The 17,122-nt window shown below is 24.2% G+C and overlaps 1 long non-coding RNA gene across 1 annotated transcript in view; it reads left to right on the top strand.

Moving 5' to 3' along the window:
* Positions 1-2,118: 2,118 nt before the first annotated feature.
* Positions 2,119-17,122, top strand: part of LOC145269612 (uncharacterized) — a 17,262-nt gene continuing 2,258 nt past the window's right edge. The window contains exons 1-3 of the long non-coding RNA XR_013865134.1: positions 2,119-2,143; positions 5,724-5,750; positions 15,348-17,122. The exon at positions 15,348-17,122 is cut by the window's right edge and continues 2,258 nt beyond it. This is a non-coding gene — a long non-coding RNA (uncharacterized LOC145269612). The remainder of the gene's footprint in view (positions 2,144-5,723; positions 5,751-15,347) is intronic.

Below are 17,122 nucleotides of genomic sequence, written 5' to 3'. Positions count from 1 at the left end.
TGAATCAGTGCAAGATGTTTGTCTTCCAGAGGATTGTTGAGTTTATTCCTTTAATAATGTCTTAAAGTTCTGAAAAATTAATATCTTGGGAGTCCTTTAACGGATATAGCTAGCAAGCATCCTCTACCAAAGCCCCTAATATATCAATGACACACTGGCAGCAAGAGGGAACCGTTTACTTTCTCATCACACCCAGGGATGACATCAGATGCTTTCTGCTTTATAAATGCCATGGCAGCACAAAAGCCAAGCAACTACAGAAAGGTCTTCAATCAATTTCCCACATAACAAAAAATATTCCATCATGTGACAACACAACGTATGTCTGAGTTCATTCCTCCGTGTTATCATCTTCTTAGACTTGCACGCCAAGCAATCCTGAATCATCCTGCTTCCTCTCTAAATCTTTTCTGAAGAAAGTTGTAGAGATTCCCCCTTTTATATGCGCCACCAATATAGGCAGGTGTTTCATCATTCGTCAAAATAACATCAACAACCGTTTCCAGGATGGATTGCGTGACATTGAGTCTTAAGCCCATATAATTCAGGCATTGCCTTTGTCTTTTGATTAGTACAATCTGATAGGAGCACTGTAATTGGTGGGATCAGGCCCTTAGAGAGCCCCCATTCCGTTTCTGGGTAAGGAATCAACGAGCAATTATCAATTCAAACTTGGAGCTCTTTATTATATTCTGCATGAGCTTTTGCAGGAATCTGATTCTCCAATACTCTGTTGTATAATTTTTCTTGTGATTGATCACTGAGCCACTTTCTTTACATCATGAATTTTGTGCATTAGTCAAACTCCGTGTGAAACTCCAGCTTTTTTGTCACACCCAGAGTGAGAACTGCCTTAGACCAACCATGCAATTGTTTAAAAAAACTGGAGAATCATGACAGGAAAACACAACTGAGCCATTGATCAAAGGGGCTTCCTTTGATTAGATGTGCCAGACCTGCTTTAAATTTTCCTTCTGGTTATGGATTAACCGTCGGTATGCTGACAGAACCCCACCGCTCAATCTGAGTTGTAAAACTAGCTCAACATTGCCAATAGGAAACAATCTTTAAAAGAATTTAAAACATGCTCTTGAAAAATAATTTTCTAGGAATTGACATTTTACTTTTAAGAACAAAATTTTAAAGAAATTGACAACATTATAAAACTCATATACCACATTAAAAGACTCAATTAATGTCGATATGCCGGTTAAATCAAACCAATCAACCAACAACAGTATTAACGCTTTGTTACTCTGTTACCAAATACTAGATTTTGCAGGACTATGCAATTCTAATTCGAGCAACCGAGAATTTAATAATACATGCTGAGGAATCAGTGAGTCACAGAGTAAAATCTACCATGCTCCCAGTGGTGTACAGGTTGGTTGGAATGGAAGCTCCGAATATCTGAAGGAGTCCATAAAGTTTAAATCCAAAAACAAATAAAATAGCAACAGAAGATAAGAAAATCAAGAGGAAGATTGAAATTAAAAAGCCATTTTGTAACAAAAGAAAGTCTTTAACCTGTACGATCATTGAGAGACAAAATGATTGGAAAGCATACTTGAATGACCAGAGAACATTTCCAACCTGGAAGCGATACTTTGTGTAAACATTTCCAACCTGGAAGCGATACTTTGTGAATGACTGGATAACCTTATTCTGAACAGGAGCCAAAGTTCGAAAAAAAGGCAGAAACCAGCAAGAACAAGCAACTGCTCTTGTGAAAATACTACAACATTATTGAATACACTCTCAGGCAATGTCATAATGGATAAACTTTTAATGACCAAAAATTTATTGATTGTAAATAACAAATGTCCAAATTATCTTTTTTCATTCTAAGAATGTCACTTATTTCCATCCAATTTATTTTCAGATGTAAACTAAACATTACATTTTCTCACCATAATAATGTGATTATAATAAAAAGATAATTTCACAAACGTTTGTCTGAGCTCTTAACTAACAACATTTCATTATATTTTGATTAATTACTTTCTTCGTTAATTTTCTTTTCTAATTACAAAACAATATAATTTATGAAGCCTTAAAACATTTTTCTGTAATTTTCTTTCTTTATCAACTTGATTTCTTGATTTCTTTTTTTCTCAGATAAATCACCAGAATATATAAAAATGTAAGTATAAACTCAATCTAATACTTTCCAGTATCTGCTCATTGTTATCTTTTAAGTACAAATTTTTCTATAATTTGAAATATTGTATGCTTGAAAACAATAGTTTCATGAAATTGACACTTTACTTTGTGAAAATCATCTTTTCAAGATATTGATAACTTTTTAATTTCTAGAAATAAAAATTTTCAGGAATTGAAAACATTAAAAAACTCATATACTACATTAAAAGACAAAAAGAAAGTCAATATGCTGGTAAAACAAACCAATCAACCAACAACAGTTGCACTTTGTTACACTGTTACTAAATAGTAGGTTTTACAGGATTATACAATACGAATTCAATCAACCCAGAATTAAATAATACATGCTAATAAATAGGTAAGCCACACAATAAGATCAACCCTGCTTCCAGTGGTGTATAAGTTGGTTGGAAACCCACCTCTGTATATCTGAAGGGATCCCCAATGTGTTAATACACAATCAAGCATTAACTAATTAAGTGATTAGAAAGAATACTTTAATGTACTATACAATAAACAAGAGAACATTTGCCACATGAAAGCGATCTCTCATGGAAAGAACTGGATGAGCTTGTACTGAGCAGGAGCAAAAGTTTGAAGAAAAGGCAGAAACCTTTGCAGGTGGAGATGCGAATGAACAAGGAATGCCCTTGTAAAATCCCAGACCATTGAATAAATGCTCAGTGAATATCATAATGTATCAACTTTTAATGACCAAGAATTTATTGATTGTAAATAATAAATGTCCAAATTATCTTTTTCACCTGCTTCAGCTTGTGTCTTTCCGTTACTCCTGCATTGTACCGCCTTCTACAATTCTATTTAACTACATACTATACCATGCTTCAAGCAAACTACACCCACCTCTTATCTTTTTTTTTATTTTTAAGAATGTCATATTTTCTCATTTTTTATTCGTTTTTTCAAATGTAAACTAAACATTACATTTTCTTATCATAATAATGTGATTACCTAAAATAATAGGAAGATAATTTTACAAAAGTTTGTGTAAGCTTTTCAGTAAAATTTCATAATATTTTGATTAATGTTCCACATGGAAGCGATATCTTGCATAAACAACTGGATAACCTTGACCTTGAACCGAAGAGGAACAAAGTTTGGAAGGAAAGACAGAAACCTTTGCACTCGGAGCCTAGCAAGTACAAGCAAGTGCTGTTGTGAAAATGCTACACCATTGAATAAATGTCCAGTGAATGTCATAATGTATCAACTTGTAATGACCAAGAATTTATTGATTGTAAATAACAAATGTCTAAATTATCTTATTTATATTAAGAATGTCATATTTCCCCATTATATTCGTTTTTTCAGATGTAAACTAAACATTACATTTTCTAATCATAATAATGTGATTACCTATAATAAAAAGATAATTTTGCAAATGTTTAAAAATACAATTGTCAAGAAACTGACAACATTATAAAACTTATATACCACATTAACAGATGCAAAGGAGGTCAGTATGCTGGTTAAAATAAACAACCTACAGCATTAGCACTTTGCTACTCTGCTACCAAATACTTGTTTTGCAGAATTCGATCAACTCAGTAAGAGGAATCAGTAAGCCACACAATAAAATCATCTCAGCTACTCTGCTATCAAATACTAGTTTTGCAGAATTCGATCAACTCAGTAAGAGGAATCAGTAAGCCACACAATAAAATCATCTCAGCTACTCTGCTACCAAATACTAGTTTTGCAGAATTCGATCAACTCAGTAAGAGGAATCAGTAAGCCACACAATAAAATCATCTCAGCTACTCTGCTACCAAATACTAGTTTTGCAGAATTCGATCAACTCAGTAAGAGGAATCAGTAAGCCACACAATAAAATCATCTCAGCTACTCTGCTACCAAATACTAGTTTTGCAGAATTCGATCAACTCAGTAAGAGGAATCAGTAAGCCACACAATAAAATCATCTCAGCTACTCTGCTATCAAATACTAGTTTTGCAGAATTCGATCAACTCAGTAAGAGGAATCAGTAAGCCACACAATAAAATCATCTCAGCTACTCTGCTACCAAATACTAGTTTTGCAGAATTCGATCAACTCAGTAAGAGGAATCAGTAAGCCACACAATAAAATCATCTCAGCTACTCTGCTACCAAATACTAGTTTTGCAGAATTCGATCAACTCAGTAAGAGGAATCAGTAAGCCACACAATAAAATCATCTCAGCTACTCTGCTACCAAATACTAGTTTTGCAGAATTCGATCAACTCAGTAAGAGGAATCAGTAAGCCACACAATAAAATCATCTCAGCTACTCTGCTACCAAATACTAGTTTTGCAGAATTATGAAATGCTAATTCGATCAACTCAGTAAGAGGAATCAGTAAGCCACACAATAAAATCATCTCAGCTTCCAGTGTTGTACTGATTGGTTGAAATGGAACCTACAAATATGTGAAGGAGTCCTCAATATGTAAATTTAAAAATTCAAGAGGAAGATTGATGTCAATAAGCCGTTTTATAACCAGAGAAAGCTTTAACCCATTATTAAGCGTTTAAAAATTAAAGGTAGCTTTTCTAGGTCAAATTGAAAGATTTATTATAAGTGAATTGAAGTTCTGTTCTATTCTTTATTTATTTTGCGACTGAGGCTACAACATGTTGTGTAAAAGTGTACAAGGGTACTACTACTACTACTACTACTACTACTACTACTACTACAGAGCCTAGTTGACCGGTTGTGCACAAATGTGGAAAGCGATAGGAGCCTTTTATCATGTCTGAAAGTGACACAATTTGACCTAGAAAAACTACCTTTAATTTTTAAACGCTTATTTTCGACTAATCAAAAGTCCCTGGCTTCCTCGCCTCATGGTATATCATCAGACTATTAACCTCAAGGCTTCAGGTACGAGCCCACCTCCCTCCTAAAACTTTTTTTGCTGTTTTTTTTTGTTCTTTTTTTTTATTTGAGCCTTCTTTTTTGATCTACCCCCGCCCAATACTCAAACGGGTAACACTGGGTTCGAGCCTACCTCTCTCCCCAAACTTTTTTCAGTTTTTTTTGTTTTGTTTTTCATTGTTTTATTAATATTTGTTTTCGAGCCTCAATATGTAAATTTTAAAATTCAAGAGGAAGATTGATATCAATAAGCCGTTTTATAACCAGAGAAAGCCTTAACCCATTACGATCATTGACACACGAACTGATTAGGATGAAAACTTTAAGCAACTGCCCTTGTGAAAATCCCAGGCTGTTGAATATATATGTTCAGTGAATGCTGTAATGGCTCAACTTGTAGTGAACAAGAATTTATTGATTGTAAATCAAAAATGTACAAATCATAGTTTTTTATATTTTCCATTTTATCTGTTCTTTCAGATGTTAAGTAAACATTACATTTTATAATAATAATAATAGAAAGATAATTTTACAAACGTTCGTCTAATCTCTTCAATAACATTTCATTACCTTCGTTGTTACCTTTCTTTTCTGATTGCAAGACAATATCATTTAAGAAGCGTTCAAACATTTTGCTGTAATTTTCTTTATCAAATATCAACTTGATTTCTTTTTTCTCAGATAAATCAAAAGAATATTTATAAAAATGTAAGTATAATTCCAAGCTAATATTTACTATTAACTGATAATTTTTGTGTTTGAAAAACATTCGGTAGTTTTATCGTCAATTTAAAAGAAATATTTTAATCTTTATTTTAAATTATTATTTTTTTTATTATTTTACCTTCAGATTAATATATAAATTGTAAATCAAAAATGTACAAATCATAGTTTTTTCAGTTGAGGAATGTCATATTTTTTTCAAATTCATTCATTCTTTCAAATGTAAACTAAACATTACATTTTATAATCATAATAATGTGATTACCTATAATAGAAAGATAATTTCACAAAAGTCTGTAATTTATGAGGCCTGAAAACATTTTACTGTAATTTTCTTTCTCTATTAAATATCAACGTGATTTCTTTTATTTCTCAGGTAAATCACAAGAATACATAAAAATATAAGTATGATCTACATCTAATATTTTTCATTATGTTTTATTCATTCTTTCAGATGTAAACTAAACATTACACTTGCCTTTAACTCATCAGAAGAAATAGCAGCAATCAATCCATGAAAAGGAAATAAAGTGTGTTTTGACATTATTAAAATCCTAAAATTGGAATAGAAGCTGTAAATACCTTATAATATGCTTACATAATGCCATTATATATATATATATATATATATATATATATATATATATATATATATATATATATATATATGAATAAAAAAGAATACGAAAAGTATAAAAGCTTATAACTTTTCTTAATTCGTTTTCAATTGGTGATGTGCAGGAATACAAAATAATATCATGAAAAAAAATTAAAACTTTTTTTATAAATACATATTTTCGACTGATCCTTCAGTCTTCATCGGTGTAGTTAAAGTATGAGCATGCACGGGGAAAGGGGGAATGGAAAAGGAAGAAAGGTAGAGGACGAGGAGGAAAAGAAGGAGGAGGAGAAGGTGCCACGTCATATATATATATATATATATATATATTTATATATTATATATATATAAACACATATGTATAGCGTCCTCAACAAAATCGTGAATCTTTTTTGTGTGAGATTGATATAATTATATTAAAACATTTTAGTAATATTGCAGGAGTTAATTTTATGAGAAAATCCTTATGCCAAACAGTGTCAAAGGCCTTGGATATATTAATCACTACTGCCTTATCTTTATCTGCCTCGACAATGAATATGCAGCTTATATCCATTTATGCTTGCAGCAACTTCATCAAAATCTTCTTACTATTCTCTCATGCACGGCTTGTCATACCATGGCAATGGTCCCCATTAGCATATACTTGAGGATTATTAATCCAGTCATTATATTCTTTTAACAATGTGCTTGCGGTTTTCATAGTACATGACTTTATACTTGTATAGGAAACAGTGAGAGATTATCCATTAAGATAATGTCTTGAGAATGTGATTGTTGTTTGCATGGTATGATTATCCACTCAGATAATGTCTTGAGAATGTGATTGTTGTTTGCATGGTATGCCAATGCATACTTGGAAAGAGGTAATGTTCATTGAGTTTTTACAGAGAAAAATCTTTTCTGCTAATAATATTTGGGACATCCGAAATCGTTTCCAGAATAGGATACCGTTAAAACCTCAAGCATTTAATTTGAGCAACAGCCTGAAAATGTAACACATCTTCAAAAATATTAATTTCAGATGTGACACTAACATATATGTCGCAAAAATCAGTGCCAGAACTGTATGCATTAACAGAAAGAACAAGCTTCTATTAGTTCATAACATGACACATTTTCTTTTAATCTGCTGAAGATCAGCTAGTAGGGAGATTTGACATTTTGGCAGTTCAAGGTTTTTCTTTATCAATCCAACAATTATTTATCGACTTCATTGAACTGTTGTCGTCGTTATTGTTCAGTTTGGACAGTGCCTTCGATTCTATAACTGCTTCTGCAGGAAATCTGACCTTCCCTTACTTAGAGGATATACATGACACAACTTACCCTTTCATTGCAACTATTTTCTATCTAGTGATCAAAGTTAAGTAGAATTTAAACAATTATCTTTTTTATTATAGTTACAATAGGTTTATTACATGGCACAATCGACCCTCTATCAACTACATTAGGGAGATTAGTTCTACTTCTTAAAATCTATTAGCATGTGTCAAGAACACTATTCTATGCTTTCAATTTTAAGTAACAATTGTGTGTAATAATATAACAGAGATGACTTATAATACCCATAAGTAGCTTCTTTCAACTTTGCTTTATTCTTTCCTTCAAATATAAATTCTTTCAGGTCTTATCAATTATTTTAAAAAACTTTTTGAAACACCATTACTTTCTGGTTTTCCTGAAAATGTGTTTATTCTAAAGCATAGCTATTATATATGACTCAGTCGACCCTATGTTAATTAGATTTGGGTAATAGGCTCTGCTATTTACAATTGGTTGTCTTTAAATGCTCATTGTAATGAGTTATCAGTCTTGGAAATAACTTTGATGTCTATTGTTTCATGAAAAAACATTTTTTAATTTAAATGAATATTATATGTAGTAAAATGAAATAATGAAATATATTATGGCACACGAAATATTGTTTTTGAATACTGATATAACGGGTACATACATTTGAGACGGTTTCATTGTTTCTGCAAAAACATTTTCATTCTTTTTTGTTAAAGTAAATCTATGAAATAATGAATATGTGAACATAATCTATGAAAATGGAAGAGTTTCTTGCATAACTGGTCCAACAAATGTTTGCATTATACTTTTAATTGAATTAATAATTAATTTGGTGACTAATAATGAATATCATATTTAGTCAAATTAAATATATGAAATTATGAAATATATTCTGACACATGAAATATTGTTTTAAATACTGATATAACTGTTACTTATACTTCGGGTGTCTTCATTGTTTTTTCAAAAACATTTTTATTCTTGTTAGAATACATATATGAAATAATGAATATGTAAACATACATAGTTAATAGTTGATACTTTTGTAATTTTAAACTAATTATGAGTTAAAACGCAAAAAACGAATTAAATCACAAGAAAATAAAAAAAATACTCTTATATAAGTTTGCTCAATATTTTATTAAAGTACAAAAAAGTATTGAAGTAAAATAATTATTATTACATAAACAAAATAAAATCGAATTAAAATAATTATTATTAAATAAACAAAATAAAATCGAATTAAAATAATTATTATTACATAAACAAAATAAAATCGAAGTAAAATAATTATTATTACATAAACAAAATAAAATCGAATTAAAATAATTATTATTACATAAACAAAATAAAATCGAATTAAAATAATTATTATTACATAAACAAAATAAAATCGAATTAAAATAATTATTATTACATAAACAAAATAAAATCGAATTAAAATAATTATTATTACATAAACAAAATAAAATCGAATTAAAATAATTATTATTACATAAACAAAATAAAATCGAATTAAAATAATTATTATTACATAAACAAAATAAAATCGAATTAGAATAATTATTATTACATAAACAAAATAAAATCGAATTAAAATAATTATTATTACATAAACAAAATAAAATCGAATTAAAATAATTATTATTACATAAAATAAAATCGAATTAAAATAATTATTATTACATAAACAAAGTAAAATCGAATTAAAATAATTATTATTACATAAACAAAATAAAATCGAATTACAATAATTATTATTACATAAACAAAATAAAATCGAATTAAAATTATTCTTATTACATAAACAAAATAAAATCGAATTAAAATTATTATTATAACATAAACAAAATAAAATCGAATTAAAATAATTTTTATTACATGAACAAAATGTTCGAATTAAAATAATTATTATTAAATAAACAAAATAAAATCGAATTAAAATAATTATTATTACATGAACAAAATAAAATCGAATTAAAATAAGTATTATTACATAAACAAAATAAACTCGAATTAAAATTATTATTATTACATAAACAAAATAAAATCGAATTAAAATAATTATTATTACATAAACAAAATAAAATCGAACTAAAATCATTATTATTACATAAAAAAATAAAATAGAATTAAAATAAGTATTATTACATAAGCAAAATAAAATCGAATTTAAAATAATTTTTATTACATGAACAAAATGTTCGAATTAAAATAATTATTATTACATAAACAAAATAAAATCGAATTAAAATTATTATTATTACATAAACAAAATAAAATCGAATTAAAATAATTTTTATTACATAAACAAAGTAAAATCGAATTAAAATTATTATTATTACATAAACAAAATAAAATCGAATTAAAATTATTATTATTACATAAACAAAATAAAATCGAATTAAAATAATTATTATTACATAAACAAAATAAAATCGAATTAAAATAATTATTATTACATAAACAAAATAAAATCGAAGTAAAATAATTATTATTACATAAACAAAATAAAATCGAATTAAAATAATTATTATTGCATAAACAAAATAAAATCGAATTAAAATAATTATTATTACATAAACAAAGTAAAATCGAATTAAAATAATTATTATTACATAAACAAAATAAAATCGAATTAAAATAATTATTATTACATAAACAAAATAAAATCGAATTAAAATAATTATTATTACATAAACAAAATAAAATCGAATTAAAATAATTATTATTACATAAACAAAATAAAATCGAATTAAAATAATTATTATTACATAAACAAAATAAAATCGAATTAAAATAATTATTATTACATAAACAAAATAAAATCGAATTAGAATAATTATTATTACATAAACAAAATAAAATCGAATTAAAATAATTATTATTACATAAACAAAATAAAATCGAATTAAAATAATTATTATTACATAAAATAAAATCGAATTAAAATAATTATTATTACATAAACAAAATGAAATCGAATTAAAATAATTATTATTACATAAACAAAATAAAATCGAATTAAAATAATTATTATTACATAAACAAAATAAAATCGAATTAAAATTATTATTATTACATAAACAAAATAAAATCGAATTAGAATAATTATTATTACATAAACAAAATAAAATCGAATTAAAATAATTATTATTACATAAAATAAAATCGAATTAAAATTATTATTATTACATAAACAAAATAAAATCGAATTAAAATAATTTTTATTACATGAACAAAATGTTCGAATTAAAATAATTATTATTAAATAAACAAAATAAAATCGAATTAAAATAATTATTATTACATGAACAAAATAAAATCGAATTAAAATAAGTATTATTACATAAACAAAATAAACTCGAATTAAAATTATTATTATTACATAAACAAAATAAAATCGAATTAAAATAATTGTTATTACATAAACAAAATAAAATCGAATTAAAATAATTATTATTACATAAACAAAATAAAATCGAATTAAAATAATTATTATTACATAAACAAAATAAAATCGAATTAAAATAATTATTATTACATAAACAAAATAAAATCGAACTAAAATCATTATTATTACATAATAAAATAAAATCGAATTAAAATAAGTATTATTACATAAGCAAAATAAAATCGAATTTAAAATAATTTTTATTACATGAACAAAATGTTCGAATTAAAATAATTATTATTACATAAACAAAATAAAATCGAATTAAAATAATTATTATTACATAAACAAAATAAAATCGAATTAAAATAATTTTTATTACATAAACAAAGTAAAATCGAATTAAAATTATTATTATTACATAAACAAAATAAAATCGAATTAAAATTATTATTATTACATAAACAAAATAAAATCGAATTAAAATAATTATTATTGCATAAACAAAATAAAATCGAATTAGAATAATTATTATTACATAAACAAAATAAAATCGAATTAAAATAATTATTATTACATAAAATAAAATCGAATTAAAATAATTATTATTACAGAAACAAAGTAAAATCGAATTAAAATAATTATTATTACATAAACTAAATAAAATCGAATTAAAATAATTATTATTACATAAACAAAATAAAATCGAATTAAAATAATTATTATTACATAAACAAAATAAAATCGAATTAAAATTATTATTATTACATAAACAATATAAAATCGAATTAAAATAATTATTATTACATAAACAAAATAAAATCGAATTAAAATAATTTTTATTACATGAACAAAATGTTCGAATTAAAATAATTATTATTAAATAAACAAAATAAAATCGAATTAAAATAATTATTATTACATGAACAAAATAAAATCGAATTAAAATAATTTTTATTACATAAACAAAATAAACTCGAATTAAAATTATTATTATTACATAAACAAAATAAAATCGAATTAGAATAATTGTTATTACATAAACAAAATAAAATCGAATTAAAATAATTATTATTACATAAACAAAATAAAATCGAATTAAAATTATTATTATTACATAAACAAAATAAAATCGAATTAAAAAAATTATTATTACATAAACAAAATAAAATCGAATTAAAATAATTATTATTACATAAACAAAATAAAATCGAATTAAAATTATTATTATTACATAAACAAAATAAAATCGAATTAAAATAATTATTATTACATAAACAAAATAAAATCGAATTAAAATAATTTTTATTACATGAACAAAATGTTCGAATTAAAATCATTATTATTACATAAACAAAATAAAATCGAATTAAAAAAATTATTATTACATAAACAAAATAAAATCGAATTAAAATTATTATTATTACATAAACAAAATAAAATCGAATTAAAAAAATTATTATTACATAAACAAAATAAAATCGAATTAAAATAATTATTATTACATAAACAAAATAAAATCGAATTAAAATAATTATTATTAAATAAAAAAAATAAAATCGAATTAAAATAATTATTATTACATAAACAAAATAAAATCGAATTAAAATCATTATTATTACATAAACAAAATAAAATCGAATTAAAATTATTATTATTACATAAACAAAATAAAATCGAATTAAAAAAATGATTATTACATAAACAAAATAAAATCGAATTAAAATAATTATTATTACATAAACAAAATAAAATCGAATTAAAATCATTATTATTACATAAAAAAAATAAAATCGAATAAATATAATTATTATTACATAAACAAAAAAAAATCGAATTAAAATTATTATTATTACATAAACAAAATAAAATCGAATTAAAATAATTATTATTACATAAACAAAATAAAATCGAATTAAAATAATTATTATTACATAAACCAAATAAAATCGAATTAAAATAATTATTATTACATAAACAAAATAAAATCGAATTAAAATAATTATTATTACATAAACAAAATAAAATCGAATTAGAATAATTATTATTACATAAACAAAATAAAATCGAATTAAAATAATTATTATTACATAAAATAAAATCGAATTAAAATAATTATTATTACATAAACAAAGTAAAATCGAATTAAAATAAGTATTATTAAATAAACAAAATAAAATCGAATTAAAATAATTATTATTACATAAACAAAATAAAATCGAATTAAAATAATTATTATTACATAAACAAAATAAACTCGAATTAAAATTATTATTATTACATAAACAAAATAAAATCGAATTAAAATAATTGTTATTACATAAACAAAATAAAATCGAATTAAAATAATTTTTATTACATGAACAAAATGTTCGAATTAAAATAATTATTATTAAATAAACAAAATAAAATCGAATTAAAATAATTATTATTACATAAACAAAATAAACTCGAATTAAAATTATTATTATTACATAAACAAAATAAAATCGAATTAGAATAATTGTTATTACATAAACAAAATAAAATCGAATTAAAATAATTATTATTACATAAACAAAATAAAATCGAATTAAAATAATTATTATTACATGAAAAAAATAAAATCGAATTAAAATTATTATTATTACATAAACAAAATAAAATCGAATTAAAAAAATTATTATTACATAAACAAAATAAAATCTAATTAAAATAATTATTATTACATAAACAAAATAAAATCGAATTTAAATCATTATTATTACATAAAAAAAATAAAATCGAATAAATATAATTATTATTACATAAACAAAATAAACTCGAATTAAAATTATTATTATTACATAAACAAAATAAAATCGAATTAGAATAATTGTTATTACATAAACAAAATAAAATCGAATTAAAATAATTATTATTACATAAACAAAATAAAATCGAATTAAAATAATTATTATTACATGAAAAAAATAAAATCGAATTAAAATTATTATTATTACATAAACAAAATAAAATCGAATTAAAAAAATTATTATTACATAAACAAAATAAAATCTAATTAAAATAATTATTATTACATAAACAAAATAAAATCGAATTAAAATCATTATTATTACATAAAAAAAATAAAATCGAATAAATATAATTATTATTACATAAACAAAATAAAATCGAATTAAAATTATTATTATTACATAAACAAAATAAAATCGAATTAAAATAATTATTATTACATAAACAAAATAAAATCGAATTAAAATAATTATTATTACATAAACAAAATAAAATCGAATTAAAATCATTATTATTACATAAAAAAAATAAAATCGAATTAAAATAATTATTATTACATAAACAAAATAAAATCTAATTAAAATAATTATTATTACATAAACAAAATAAAATCGAATTTAAATAATTATTATTACATAAACAAAATAATCCAAGACCCCCATTGAAGGACTTTTACCCTCTGCAGGGGGGGGGACAGTCGGTGTATTCTAATGCCCCACCGACAGGGCCTCGTATCATATTTAATAGAATTAAATATATGAAATAATTAAATATATTATGGTACACTAAATATTGTTTTTGAATAATAATATAATATACATACATTTGTGACGACTTCAAAAAATTGTTTCTTCAAAAAAATTGTTATTCTTTTTTTCGATTAAAGTAAATCTATGAAATAATGGATATGTGAATATGATGAATATTTTAGAATTGGTTATTTTATCAACAGTTTTTGTGATTTTAATGTTTCAATTTCTTAGAATCATCAAACATACATTATATTGTCGAATTAAAAGCATTGGAAAAAATTGCTGAATCTATTACTTGCATTACAAAACCTTAGTTAAAATGTGTTCCTAACAAAACGGTATTGTTTTAACTGTTTTATGAAGATCATCAATAAAATATTGATGCTTCGCACACATTTTCAAAAGAATTTCTGTCTTTTGTAAACTATAAAAATGTGTAAACTTTATATTAGAAAAAAATTATACTTTAAAACTAATCAAGGTTTAGTGAATATTTAGTGTAATAGATTCTATGAAAATAGAATCGAGTATATTGCATAACAAATGTTTGCATTATATTTTTCATTGAATTAATAATTTATTTGACGATTTCTTAAATAATTGTATATGATTACTTAAAGTTTGCCTTTAAACTAAAATGCGGAAGCCTATTTTCAAGGAATCAATTAAAAATAACCGTTTTTAAAGCTTAACATATATAAAATAATCATTATTTATTGTAATTTATCTTTTTTCTAATTTTGCAGTATATCCAGTATTCAATACAGAGAACGACAAATGCAAATTTGCATAACATCTAAAGCCGGAAACAAAAGAAATCATATTCTTCTGAACTGTACACGTTTTACTTTTAAGCAAATCGAATTTATGATAATTTATTGAAAAACATTTTCCTGGCACTTGTGTATGCATTTAATTTAATACTAGTAGGAATAATTTTGTACACATCACTATTATAATACTTGACCCTTTATAAGTTCACATGAGTATTATGAATGCAGTATTTCAGGTATCAAAACTAATTGAAAACCAACAAAAAATAATAAGATCGTTATATTAACCGTCAGTTTTGTAGAACGATCGATCAAAAGACACAGAAAATGATATTTTAAAACCGAATTATACATTGTGTTACTCATGTAAGATTTTTAAATGTATAAACGTTTACTATATCTGCACATTCTGTTTTGATAAATCTTTTCATAAGTCTATATTATGTAGTGAATTAATAAACAGAAGCGCTCACAATTATACAAGTTACATTAAACAAAGAATTTTGTCAGCAAAAAATGGAAAAATATCAATTATGTAGCTCTGAAATCATTTTAAAATTTAACATTTCTAAATAATAAACAAAATGTAAATCCTTCTTAATTAATTCTGTTCATTTCATACAGAACAATAAAGAGAAACAGTGTAAATAAAAATCGGAAATATTTTCACTTCGAAAATGAACTCTCAATCAGATATTAAAGAGAAACCATACGCGTGTGAAGTATGTGGCTCTTGTTTTATGAAGAAACATAACTTAATCAGTCATATGCGAACATATCATACTGGAGAGAAACATTATTTTTGTGAAGTATGCCATTCTTCTTTTAAACAGAAACAAAACTTGGTCAATCATCTGAGAACACATACTGGAGAGAAACCATATTCTTGTGAAGTATGTGGTTCTTCTTTTACGAGTAAAAACTATTTGCCCATTCATATGCGAACACATACTGGAGAGAAACCATATTCTTGTGAAATATGTTGTTCTTCTTTTACGAGTAGAAAATATTTGGTTAATCATAGACGAACACATACTGGAGAAAAACCATATTCTTGTAAAGTATGTAGTTCTTCATTTAAACAGAAACAACACATGGTAAGGCATATGCGGACACACACTGGAGAGAAACCATATTCTTGTAAAGTATGTGGTTCTTCTTTGACAACTAAACAAAACTTGATTATTCATATGCGAACACATATTGGAGAGAAGCCATATTCTTGTGAAGTATGTGGCTCTTCGTTTCCACAGAAACAACACATGGTAAGGCATATGCGAACACATACTGGCGAGAAACCATATTCTTGTGAAGTGTGTTGCTCTTCTTACACGAGTAAACAATATTTGATGTTTCATATGCAAACACATACTGGGGAGAAACCAAATTCTTGTAAAGTATGTGGCTCTTCTTTTATAACTAAACAAAACTTGACCATTCATATACGAACACATACTGGAGAGAAATCAAATTTTTGTAAAGTATGTGGCTTTTCTTTTACAACTAAATACAACTTGGTCATTCATATGCGAACACATACTGGAGAGAAACCATATTCTTGTGAAGTCTGTGGCTATGCGTCAACAACTAAACAAAACGTGGCCATTCATATGAGAACACATACTGGAAAGAAGCCATATTCTTGCCAAGTATGTGGTTCTTCTTTTAAAATGAAAAGCACTTTGTTTGCTCATATGCAAATGCATACTGAAGCGATTTAGGGACGGTTAGAATATTCCAATTGTTAA

Source organism: Euprymna scolopes, chromosome 45 (genome assembly GCF_053919585.1).
Source record: "Euprymna scolopes isolate OS-2025 chromosome 45, ASM5391958v1, whole genome shotgun sequence".
Lineage (NCBI taxonomy): Eukaryota > Metazoa > Mollusca > Cephalopoda > Sepiida > Sepiolidae > Euprymna > Euprymna scolopes.
Note: the sequence above shows the minus strand (reverse complement) of the source record. Positions and strands in the feature narration are given on the sequence as shown.